Raw genomic sequence first — 13,211 nt, 5'->3', positions numbered from 1 at the left:
AAATAAATAAATAATTCTTCACTTTTTGTCTTAAAAGAAAGGCCTTCATTGCCTATAGGAAAATGCGATCCTATGGAGGGATACAAAAGGGACCTGTGCCTTTGTTCAGCCATAAGAATATCCATTACAGAAACTCTGAAGTAGACTGGATAACATTTAAAGAAGGGAGTGAATTAAATCATCTCTCAAAATAATTTGTAAACTACTTCTTTTTTATTTTTGGCTTTGACTGATATTTTTAGTGACTTCACCTGGAGAAGTTTTTTTTTTTTTTAAATCTTTTTTTTTTTAATTTTTTTGTTAACTTTTATTTATGATAGTCACAGAGAGAGAGAGGCAGAGACATAGGCAGAGGGAGAAGCAGGCTCCATGCACTGGGAGCCCGACATGGGATTCGATCCCAGGTCTCCAGGATCGCGCCCTGGGCCAAAGGCAGGCGCTAAACCGCTGCGCCACCCAGGGATCCCTGGAGAAGTTTTTAATACTCATGCAGAAGTGTATATATATTGGTGAATTTATCATCTTCACTTGTGATATAACATCCAGGGAGAACATTCAAAGAGGAGGACAGAGAGTTTCCAATTTCCAAAAAAATGAACTCTTTCTTCTTCTGTGCCATATGCCAACAGTAGCCACATAAACAATTTAGAAATAACACAACCCTAAAGACATTAGTCATCCCTACAAGGGGTTGATTAAAACCTTGGACTTCTTCTTCCTTCTCTAACACCTGGTCTCTGGAGGGAGTGCTATATGATCTAGCTGACAATGACTAGAACTGGCAATGATGGTAACTCAGCCCTGCTACTGTGTGACCTTCCACAATTCGCTTCTATGCACCATCTGTGGAGCAGAACAATAATGCCTGTCAGCTATGGACTGGACAAAGATATTCTCCCTCTCGCTAACTTTTAGAAGCACAGTCACTCCCTTGTCAGCAAAGGCACTGATATTTTTCACGCCTCTCTTGTAGTAGAATCTGAGGGCCCACTCATCAGCAGACACCATCCCCTCTTAGCTTTATTCTGGATATTTCCTGGACTAAAAGGACATGGTACCCAGTGCCAGGCATGGGCATGGCATGCAGCAGGTACTCAAAAGTGCAGCTAAATGAATAAATACATGAATAAATCAGTGCATCTTCTCTAATGTGATACACAAAAGCCTCAAATTTGAATGTGTCTCTGGTTGTGAGTTTCCTGGGCACAGGACCAGCATCTTAACATCTGACTCTTCATATCCCTCACATTCCACAGCCTAGCACACCCTTGGCCAAAGCAGACACTAAATAAACGTTTATGGAATGAATGAGGGTACTCTTACTTAGCAGATATTTATATTACTGGCTTCATAATTCCCAACTGTGCAAGCACACAAAGGATTAATTATTACTGTAGAATAAGATTTGCCAAGCTATTGAACACAATGTTACTGCAAAGCCTGGCTACAAAAACAAAAGTTGACATGCTAGAATAGAAAACAGCCTGAGCTGGAGCTCAGGAAGGCTCAAGATTCCGACTCTGCCGTTACTCAGGTGGATGAACCTGAGTAAATCAGGTCTTTCACTGGGCTTTCATTTTGGCCTCCCTGCAATAAGGGGTTCGGAATAGAAATATACGTGACAAATTTTTTTTTATCTTTGTTACTAGTAGATTCATGAAGTGGGTAAATAACATAGAGCCATAAGAAGACAGAGCTCAAAACCAAGTAATTTTATACATTTACTTTATCAATGTGGTAATATTTCAATTACTTTACAACTTGTTTAGCTTCTGAAGTGCTATTAATAATTTATGTCTTTGCCACAGTTTGATTAGCAGCAGTGGCAGCTGTATTTGGCTAGTCGTGGCAAGACCGAATCAATAGGGACTGTCATAATAACCAGTTTTTTACAAGAGAAAAATGAGTTTTGAATTGATAAGAAGTTTCTTAAAGTTAGATAATTTGTTTTTAAATTCATATTCCTACATAGTGACTTCTGACCTGGGGCATACTGCTTAGTACAACTGGACCTCTGAAGTGTCATCTACAAAACAGGCTGAACTGGGTAAGCAGTTCTCAGCCAGGGGTGATTCCTGCCCTCTTTGTCCTCTCCTCAGGGGACATTTGGAAATGTCACAAATCACAACTAAGTGGGAGGCAGTGCTACAGACATCTAGTGGGTAGAGGCCAGGGATGCTGCTGATAAACATCCTACAGAGCACAGGCTAGCCACCTGTTTATAATAGGGACTGGGAAAAATCTGAATTAAACTACTTCCAGACCCTCTGAAATTAAAAAAAAAAAAATGCTGAGTCTACATTATTAAATAAGGAAGAGCAGAAGATTTATACATAAGCTATATATATATACACACACATATATATGCATATATATGCATATATATATATATGCTATATAGTCAGTCTATGACAGAAGTTACAGCTACTCTGAACTGAAACTTCTTAAAACTTGAAAGACAACTTATTTGGACATAAGCACAATTTAAAACCATGATACTCGCCTTACACTTTGTGCATTGCATTGGTAATTACTGCATAACTGTATCCTCCACAGCTTCCTTTCTTCTTCCTCACCATCTCCTCTGCAGCAATGGCATTGTTTGTTTTGAACACAAAGGCCAGCCGGTTCTGAAAAGACTGACAATGATATTCTCCTTGTCCTCACAGTAGAAGAATAAAGTGGCCCTAACAATTACTAATGACTGACTGCAGGAAAATGGCTGAGCATCCTCATTCACACAAAACACAGAGATGGCAACAAGCCGCAAGTGAAGACACAGCTGTGCTACATACAGGGTCTACACTCAAGACAGCCAACCAGCACCTGCTAATTTACATGGGGTGCAGAACCCAGCAAGGTAGTAACTTACCCTACTATCTTTCTTAAAAGTCCCAAATATCTGCAACAATTAACAAAACAAATGAAATAAACTTGTGGTCCTATACAGAAGTCTATCAACTTGAAAATCACTCATAAGCCTTGGATTCTTCCAAGTGAACTTAGCAAAAAGGTGTTCTCCTGTGCTGGTCAAGACTTCTCAAATTCTTAGCCTGTGTGCCCTAACAATTCCTGTTCTAAGCTCAACTGTATATGTTTAGCTGCTGGAGAAACATCCACATATCTTCTTGAAATAAAATCACAGCAGGCTCACAGTTTTAGAAGAAAAAGAAGAAAAAAATCTTTGTTCTAACCATCCTCAGAAATTGAGTGCATGAAACATAGATTTGGAAGTACTATTCTGGCATCTGTAATAATTCACCTTGATGATGTCCAGGACCAGGACTAAAGGGTATAATGATAGGGAATTAAAGAATATTCTTGGGGATCCCTGGGTGGCTCAGCAGTTTAGCGCCTGCCTTTGGCCCAGGGCGCAATCCTGGAGTCCCGGGATGGAGTCCCACATCCGGCTCCCGGCATGGAGCCTGCTCCTCCCTTCTCCTGTGTCTCTGCCTCTCTCTCTCTCTCTCTATGTCTATCATAAATAAATAAATAAATAAATAAATAAATAAATAAATAAATCTTAAAAAAAAAAAGAATATTCTTTGCCATAAAGCAAAAGAAGAAGAACCTCTACATTACCTTTGATATGTGATAATAATAATAATAATAATAATATGAGTGGCTGAAAGGTCAGTGCTTACGTTTTCAATCAAACTCAAAGTCTTAGCTAGTCACTCAACAGAATCTCAAAATGCTAAGGATTTTATGGAACTTCTTTCCTATAAGATCCTGTCATTAATTGACTTAAAATCATTCAACTTTCATTTATTGGTCTCTGATGTGTGTCAGGAAATTGCCAGGCTTTAGAAAGACTTGGTGAACTGAATCCAAAAAGTTCCCTGGAAAACACAGAAAAGTAAAGCTCCATCCTTCAGAGTACATAAAATAGCAGACAATACATGTTGTATATAGGAAAGCACAGGGGGATGGGGGCGATCCAGTTTTAGGGAGAATTGGAGGCTTCTTGGAGCAGGAAAATTCACAGCCACAAGAAAGACAGGTACAAATGGGCAAAAGTCCACGAGCGAGAGCAGACATTGTCCCCCTCCAATCATAGAAAGTAGTATCCTTAGGTTACACAAACTCTTAGACAATTGGTGGGGAAGACAGGTTTTAACGATGGAGACATATGGAAAAACTCCACAGAAACATGACTGAAAGCTTTAAAAAGTCTAGGTTCGACCCAAATTTTGATAACTCTAGCCCCCCTACAAAAGTATGTGCCATACAGAGTAACAGGGCTGGGCCCAGCTGCCCACTCCTCACTCCCAGATTTAATCAAGGCAGGCTTCGATGGGAGGAATCAGTGGAACTGATATTCTCCATCATGATAAATAAGAAAAGCATTCATGATAAATAAGAAAAGCAAAATGATTAAGTGGAGACACAGAGCTGACCCCACAAGTCAGAAACTGCAAAATGGCAGCCCACGACTGCATCTGCTCTGCAAATATACTGTCTACCTCAGCAGTGTCCTAAAAGGTGTGAGCCAGTATTTTTAAATAGGGAGGTTTCACATTTTTAAAAGTGAAGATTTCCAATCTGAGGATTTTTGGTGGTTGTTGTTTTGTTTTTAATAATGGTTACTCCCCTTTAGACCACAGAAGGCTACTCCCTACTGTTTCCACAACACAGAGGGGATTTTTCTCTCTTCCCACTGCCCTTGGACTTAAAGAACTTCCTACAGTAGTCAAGTACCTATGCCCAGTTTTCAAAGGTGAGAAAATAGAAGTGAAATCAAGAGCACGTTACGAGTTTTCTTCTATCTGTCTTCTTCACTCAGTTCCCTTATCTACTAGCCCCTTTCCAGGTCCAAACTGGTGCCCCTGGATTTAGGTCTTAATTCCATTCACCAGAGAGCACCAAGTCAGTATACGCATGATACGTAACACAACCCACATCAAGTTGTCTCCCTAAAAACAGTCTATAGGCTAGTGGGCCCTTCACTGGAAAAATTATCAAAGCAAAGCTACCAGGTCTGCTTCCTACCAGTCTTCCCCACCTCCTGAAGTTCACCCAGTTTCTCATGCATGGCCAGATCTGGACAACCAAAGCCAAGGGCAGAATATACACTCATCTATGCACTGGGCCTCAGTGTTAACCCGAATCCCTTTATAGGGGCCTGGAATCATATCTATCCTCTGCTCCATGGTTTTTATTTAGAAATAAATTACAAAAATAATAATAACCAGAAGCAATTGTTTAAATGCTATCACTCAAGAAAGTCTCATCTTTAAGTCAGATGTACTCACAAAAGAAGGAACCATGAAGGTTAGCAACGGCTTGTAGTTGCGAGACCAGAGAGCTTTCAGGGCCTTGGCGAGTCTCCCAGTTACAGAATCAGTCTTGGCACACCAAGGTATAAGGAAATTGAGTAATAAATGGTCCGTGTGGTGCATCAAGTAATTTTAGACTTCCTTGGTCAGGACTGAAAATGCTATGACCAAAGCCGCTTGATGGCAGCCTCCTAAGACTACACGTATTTGGATGCATGTGCCCATTTGCAGACAGATTGGCTATTCAAATTCAGGAGGTCCATTAGGTCTGGTGTGAGCTAAGCAGAATACAAAAAGCCCACAGCCACAGAAGGAGGGAAAAGAAAGGCCACATTTGCTAAACTCCAAAACCATGTGCCCAGCCTAGACAGTGCTGGATAAATGACATATCTCACAAGGACATTGAGTTATCTCCCTAAAAATACTTCATATCCAGTAGGTCTTTCACTGGAAAAATGGTCAAAGCAAAGTTACCAAGTCAGCTTCTCACCAGTCTTCCACATCTATTAAAATTCACCTAGTTTCTCATGTTAAAGATCAGAAGAAGAATCTTGGATTACTTTCCCTTAACTCTTTAATCTATCAGAAATTTTATAAATTCTACCATTAAAATACTCCTGAAGTCCTCCCATTTCTACCCATCTCCATCTGTACCTGCCTGGTCCAAGCCCCAAGACTCCCACCTGGACACCTGCAGTGGTGTCCTAATTGGTTTTGCCACCTGCACAATATCCTGTAGATGGCAGCCTGGCTGGGTGTCACCAGATAGAACACAGATCATGTCACACCCTGCTCAGACTCTGCAAACTCTTCCCATGGCAAGAAAAATAGAATGCATGATCCTCAGCATGGCCTCCATGGGCAGGAGGAGGCCTGGACATGCTCTGGCCTTAACAATCCATCAACTGCTCTCCCACCCAGTCAGCAGCTCTCCCTTGTTCTTCCTTCAGTGCATGAGCTCTTCCCGCCTTGAGGAGCTTCACACATGTCCTTACCTCTGCCTGAACTTCTTTTTGCCCCACTCCCTACCCAGTAGTGGCTACTTATCCTTACAGAGGACTTTTGTGACTCACAAACCCTGTTAGACACTCCTGTTGGTCCTTCTCATAGTACTCTTGGAAGTTTGCCAAAGGTTGCTTAATATCTATCTCCCCACTTGACTATACGTTCCAAAAAAGCAGGAGTTATGTCTGAATCAGCCGTCCCATACACATAGCAGGCAACTGACACAAAGTGGATACCCAGCAAAAATGCCTTGCCCCCATCTGAGTTCCTTAATTCATCCCTCCCTCAAAAGGACAGGGAGTAGGGCAACAATGATTTAATCTAAAAAGCTATCATAATCCTAAAAAGCTATCATAATAGTTTACACACCAAAACACAGTGTATGAAAGTACTGTATTATCCATCCGTCCTTCTTGTTAAATATGTTCTCTCTAGCCAGTCACGATGACAAAGAAAGATGCATGCACGCACTTCTGCTTCACTGCCCACATCCCACACCTGATACTTTCCAAACAATTTATTAATCAATTATTAATTGTGGCAGTGACCACACTTTCATCATTTAAGGCCATCTTCATGAGAGATGCATAAGCATTCTCTACAATGTCTAGCTTCGTTAAGAGAACACTTCACACGTGAGCTGAAATCAATACAAAATGAAGAAAGGTTCAGCAGGTGACACTGAGCCGGGGCCCTAATGCAGTGACATCTTCCCCAAAAGGCACACACAGACTAGGGGAGCAGAGCAGGGACAGCTGACAGGATCAGAGTAAACTTCTCATTTTTCCATTGCTACTGTGGAGAACTTTTTTTCATATTTGCAAAATAAAAACAGAGATAACTTGTTCTAAGGCACTACTTTATAAAAGAAAAAAAAAGTAGTGCAAATGTTTAAACAAAAGATAATATCACATGCGTGAATGAACCGAAGAGTTTCATTTTGCCCGAGTATGTTCTAATTCATTTTTTTTGCTTTATTTTGCTAAAATACAAGATCTTATCTATATTTATACTACTTGCCGTCAGAGTATGTGAACAGCCCCCTTGGTTTTTTAATAAATCTAAACGGTTTTTCACTTGGAGGTATGTTGCTTTAATTAATAAACTATGCTCAAAATGTTTACCAATACTACAAGGCAGAAATGCTTTGGAAACTACAAAACACTGTTCAAATTAAGGAGACATCTACATACCTAAAACCCAGAGCAAACATTACTGACAGCTCATACTTAAGCCTTACCACTGAGATCACCTCTTGCCAGCCAACTTCAACCACACCTTCTGCTTGGTTTTTCATCAGCAATAGACGAGACTTAACACAGAGTTTTCTGTGGAACCTTTTCCATTGGCTTCCCTATTACTATGGTGCCTGGTTTTCCTCCTCCTTCTGACCATTTCTTGGTTTCTCTCAATGACACCATCCCTAGATGCCTAGATGTAGCCCCTAGTCACGAACCTGCTCTCCCCTCCACTGTCTCATGATTTTTACTGCCACCCCCATTCCAGCTGAATATTTCCCAGCTGGCTTTCTCTTGGCCTAACATCAGAGTTCCTGTCTCCATACCCACCACTTTAGTGTCTCTTTCAATTCAGTATTTTAAAAACTGAACTTATCCGTCCCACCCTACTCTCAAACCCCCTACCTGGCTATCCTGCTAATTTCTCCATTTCCACAGCAGCACTCTTTCCAAATTAAAATACTTGATTGAAACAAGGAATGCTTATCTAATTGTGATTTTCAAACTCTCCTTCAGCTCTATAGAAGGGGCACTAATGACACAGATGAAGGAATGGAGTGGGAGTAGAGAAGCTGGGGCTCCTTCTGCTTCCTTGGTCAGACTGGGTGGCCTAGTACTTCCCATACAGCCCTCTCCCTCAGGGGCTTCAGGTCTCCCTCTTCTTCACAAGTAAGAACTCCAGAGCTTTCCATTTGCAAATCTTCCTTCATAATCAGAATTATGTTCCTGACTGCTGCTTTTATCACCCCATGCCTCTGCTCAGCAGCTGTCCGCTCACACAGGGATTTAGTCCTACAAATATCTGTTGACTATGCACTTAACCACTTGTTAGGTATCACACTGGGCCTGAAAGGTTATTATCATCTAAGTTAAAAAGCTATAACTACAGTGCAAAAATATTCCGAATAAAAAGAGAACTAAGGACTTGTTCATATCCTTACACAACATATTACTTAAAAACAGAAGCTAATTGTGAAAAATATATAAAACTTTTTTGATGACTTATCATTTGTAGGGACTAGTTAACAATATTGTATATTTGAAAGTTGCTAAGACAATAGATTGTAAAAGTTCTCTTGACAAGAAAAAAAGGTTATAACTGTGTGGTGATGGATGTTAACTAGAATTATTGTAATAATCATAGATCAAATCGTCATGCTGTACACCTGAAACTAATATGTCAATTATATCTCAATTTTTTAAAAAAGATTTTACCTATTTAAGAGAGTATGACTGGTGGGGAAAGGCAAAAAGGGAGAAGCAGACTCCCCGCTAAGGAGGGAACCTGACGTGGGGCTTGATCTCAGGATCCAAAGATCACAACCTGAGCCAAAGGCAGATGCTCAACCAACTGAGCCACTCAGGCATCCCTATATCTCAATTTTAAAAAATAATAAAATAGGAAGTGGCAAAATCTAAAGCCTGGGCCATCAGAAAGGGAAAAAAAAGCTGTTTTTACATATGCACTTATAGGTGAACCAGGAAAAGTTAAAGTCAAAGAAAGCAAAAATCAGGGATGCCTTCGTAGAGGAAGAATTACACCGGATCATGAAAAATAAAAGGTTTCTAGTTTGGGAAGATAAGTGCGGGTGGGAAAAACATTTACAACATTTCCCAGTGTGGACACTACAATAACTTTTCTTAGTCCTAAACAAATTATCATTTCTTTTGAGGCATGAAACTCCCTTCTCCCTCTTGGCCCCCAGTTACTGCCATCACCCTGTCAATCTGTGGAAGATCCACTCCTCAAGACTCAGTCAGAGACTCAACTCTCTTTGTGTTCTTTTCTGATTACTCCAGACCCCCTCTGACCACTCTGTTTCAGACTAACAGTATTTTATTTTAGACTGTTTTATTAGTCCCGAATCCTATTTATTAGTTACTGTCATATCATTTCCTTCACAAACATTGAGTTTGCATGTTTTCTCTCTCAATGCACTAAAAAAAAAAAAAGCTCCTTTTAGTGGTGTGTCATACAAATGCATGAATATATATGGTAAATGGTTTCTTGTGCAAATGACAATTGAAATTTAAGGAAAGTAAAGATGAATTACGTGTAATTTAAGATACAAATCACCTAAAAAAATAAATAAAATTGTAAAAAAAGATACAAATCACCTAGTATTGCAATGAAACACGTAGGCAGATGGTGGAGCTCACCTAGAATTCTTATACTGAACTTAAAAACACACTTCTCCTTAAGGCAAAAGTTAAAGACAGTTCCTTAGTTTTCCTTAATTCTATCTTCACCAGATCACCCTCCCACCAATATCCTTTCTCAGAAAGCAGATGCAGAGGTCATCAAAGAGGTAGACCAACATTGTCCCACAAAGTGTTGAATGAAGAATTCCAAAGTCAGGGGCGGCCTGAGATACAAACTCATCGATGCACCTCCCAATCTGACTGCATAACCAATAGCAGTTTTAAGCTCATCTTTCCTACCTAACAATTACACTCCCTGTGGGGTATAGCAGAATGCAATCCACCTGGATGCTCCTGAAATCTCTTTCTTCCAAACCTTTTTCTCCCATGGGATCCCTGGGTGGCTCTGCGGTTTAGCGCCTGCCTTTGGCCCAGGGCGTGATCCTGGAGACCCAGGATCGAGTCCCTGCATGGAGTCTGCTTCTCTCTCTCTCTCTCTCTCTGCTCATGAATGAATAAATAAATAAAATTAAAAAAAAAAAAAAACTTTCTCCCGATTCTAGGGTACCATGGGCAGAAATTGAAGTTGGCGTGGTCTATTATCAAGAACAAACTCCACCCGTTTCAAGGGGACGAGAGCACCCGGAGACACTTATCTAGGCAAAGGACGAGGCAAAGGACTCCAACCCGAGGCTGCCCCGTGCAACTTCCAGGTCAGCTCCACCAGCGGGCTGCTCCGGGAGGCCCTCGCCGCTAGGGTCGCGGAGACCAGCAGCCCTGAGGTGGGAGTCCTGGGCGTGCAAACACCCGGCAGAGGAAAGTGGCCAGACTGACTGACTTCACGGGGGTTATCACACGCTGGGCCTCAGCAGTACCAACGACCAGACCCCCCTTTTATGTAGTTTCCACCTCCAGGCGTGGGCAGTGGCAGAACAGCCTCGAAGGGGGTAAAGGCGCACACAACACGGAGTACATCCCGCGGGCTGTAACCCAGGACTGCGGGATATAAAAGGCAGGGACACCCCGCGTCCTCCCACCTGGGAGGGGAGGCTCGCGCCCAGCCCGCAGGTGCCCCCGGGCGGCGGCCTCCCCGCGCAGTTCCGGGCTGGGGCCGAGCCAGTCGAACCGCCCGCGACCCGCGAGCGTCCCCGGCGCGCACTTCCTCCGCTCGGGCCGGGCCGGGGGGCGGGGGGCCGGGGGGCCGGGGGCCGGGGGGCCGGGGGGCCGGGGGGCCGGGGGGCCGGGGGCCGGGGGGCCGGGGGGCCGGGGCCCCGCAGAACTTGGGGGCAGCACCCGCGACGCCAGGCGGGAGGGCGGAGGGGGCGCCGCGGGGGTGTCGGCCGGGTCGGGTCCCAGCGCGCGCGACACTTGTCGGCGGGGGCGGGGGCGGGGGCGGGGAGGCCGGGGACGCCCGCCCCGCGAGAAAACAAAAGCCCAACGCCCGCCGCCGGGCGCCCGGGGGCCGGAGGCCGGCTCGGGAGCTCCGAGTCCCGGCCCGGCCGCAAGCCCGCGGCGCCTCCCCGCCCCGGCGACCGCGCCGACCGCCCCGGCCCAGCGGCCCCGGGGCCCGGAGCGCCACCGCGCGGGGCCCGCCACGCCCGTCCGAAGTGGGCGACAAGTGGGGCAGCGCCTCGCGCGGGGAGCCCAGCGCGCGCCCGGCGGCGAAAGAGAAAGAGAAAGAGCCGGCGCCGGGCGAGGGCGACTCCTAACCGCCGCCGCCCCCCGGCCCGGCCCGGCCCGGCCCGGCCTCGCCGCGGGCGACGCGCACGCCCCTCGGTGGGGCGCGGGGCCCCGGGCGGGCCCTGGCGGCGGCGGGGGGGGGGGGGGGGGGGGGGGGCGCCTCCCGCGGCCCCCGGCCACACGGCGCGGCGGCGGCGTCCTCCTTACCCCGAGCGGAGCGGGCCGCCCGCAACGCCGACTCGGCGACAGGCCGGCGGGGCGCGAGCCGGAGCGGCGAGGCTCGGCCGGCCCAGGCTGCGGCGCCGCTGCCCCGCGGTGCCCGGCGGGAGGGGCGCGAGGGTGCGCGCGCGGGGTGGGGGCGCGGGAGCCTCCCCTGCCGGCCCGCGCGCATGCTCCCGCCGCACCTGCCTCGCTCCGGGCTCGGCTCCCCGCTCCCCGCTCCCCGCTCCCCGCTCCCCGGGGGGGCGGGGGGCGCGGGGCGGCCGCCGGGCTCCCACGTGGGAGGGAGGTGGCCGCGGCTGTCTCCCCTTCGCTCCCCGGGGGGGCCCCGAATCCCGCTCCCCACGGGCGCGGCGGGGTCCCGGGCGCTCGTCCCTGCCCCCCCGCGCGGACGGCTCACCTCGCACCGGCCCGCGGGCGCCCGGCCCCTCGCTGTCCTGCGGCCCCTTCCGATCCGCGACCTCCCTCCGCTGCCCCTTCCCGCTCTCCACTTCGCTCCACACCCGGCCGCCGACACCGCTTCAAAATAAAAGAATATTCTTTGCAAGTGTCGAGAACAAATTGTTTCCTGGCCGTGTTCTAGCTGCTGGGGATTGGGTAGGAAACCGGAGCCGAGGAGTTCCTGCCCTCACGGAACTTACAGTCCCACCGCGCGGCTTCAGGCTTTCCCGGAGCCCTGCTGCCGCCGGGCGCAGAGAAACTTACTAATTCGTTCCTTTTGGCGTGCACGCATGCATGCATCCATCCATCCATCCATCCATTCATTTTTGGCTTATATTTAAAAGCTGGCAATCGAAGACCATTTTTTTTTTTGTGACTTTTAATGTAATTTTCCTTCGTGGAGGTGCCTAGTATGCAAATAAGAGCTGTTACGTACAAAATAAATATTAGTTTGTTGATTACAGCAAGAAATGCAGTACTTTAACATAATTAACCATAATAATATCCCAAATGATCTTTTGTTGTTGACTATCAAAAAGGCACAACTAAAACTTTTGTTTTTCAGGTCAAGACTGGTCCTTTGGTCACAAACATAATTTAATGTTAACTGAAGAAAGAAATGTAAAACCCTCTGCTAATGCAGTTTTTGCATTAGGAACCATGATCCTAGAAATTTATAAGTATACACACACACACACACACACACACACACAAACTGGGTTCTATGCTCTAATCAATTAAGAAAAAGATTTGAGGCCGGTTGCCTGGGTGGCTTGGCAGTTGAGCATCTGCCTTTGGCTCAGGTCCTGATTCCTGGGTCCTAGGATTGAGTCCTGCATGGGGCTCTCTGCAGGGAGCCTGCTTCGGTCTCTGCCTATGTCTCTGTCTCTCTCTGTATCTCTCATGAATAAATAAGTAAAATCTTTTTTTAAAAAAAAAAGATGTGGGGCAAAGAGACAAAAGGAGGCAGAAGGAATCGGCAAAGAGAGAACATTTACAACAGATCTATTGAAGTGGTGTGCTTTTTTCATCCCATTTAACAGGTTTATGCTGAAGACTTCCTGGAGTTGTGATATATTTTTGTGACAACAGGCACACATCAGGGTACTACTATCTTGACATACTTGCTCACCTGACTGCATGAAATTAGAGTGGAACCTAGTGGTTGGATGAGAATTCCCCCTCCCTGCTACTTATGCGAGCACAG

General features: G+C 45.9%; 1 protein-coding gene across 3 annotated transcripts in view; it reads right to left on the bottom strand.

The window, feature by feature from the left end:
- The window catches only part of L3MBTL4 (L3MBTL histone methyl-lysine binding protein 4), a 446,630-nt gene extending 434,856 nt beyond the window's left edge, over positions 1-11,774 (bottom strand). Inside the window, exon 1 of one of the 3 annotated variants that reach the window (XM_072734933.1) lies at positions 11,552-11,774. The gene's annotated coding sequence lies outside the window, so the exon portion shown is untranslated. The remainder of the gene's footprint in view (positions 1-11,551) is intronic. The other 2 variants (XM_072734932.1, XM_072734931.1) reach the window with 2 other exon arrangements.
- Between the last annotated feature and the right edge of the window lie 1,437 nt (positions 11,775-13,211).

Source organism: Vulpes vulpes, chromosome 13 (assembly GCF_048418805.1).
Source record: "Vulpes vulpes isolate BD-2025 chromosome 13, VulVul3, whole genome shotgun sequence".
Taxonomy (NCBI): domain Eukaryota; kingdom Metazoa; phylum Chordata; class Mammalia; order Carnivora; family Canidae; genus Vulpes; species Vulpes vulpes.
The sequence above is the reverse complement of the archived record's forward strand: the minus strand, read 5'-3'. Positions and strand labels throughout refer to the sequence as shown.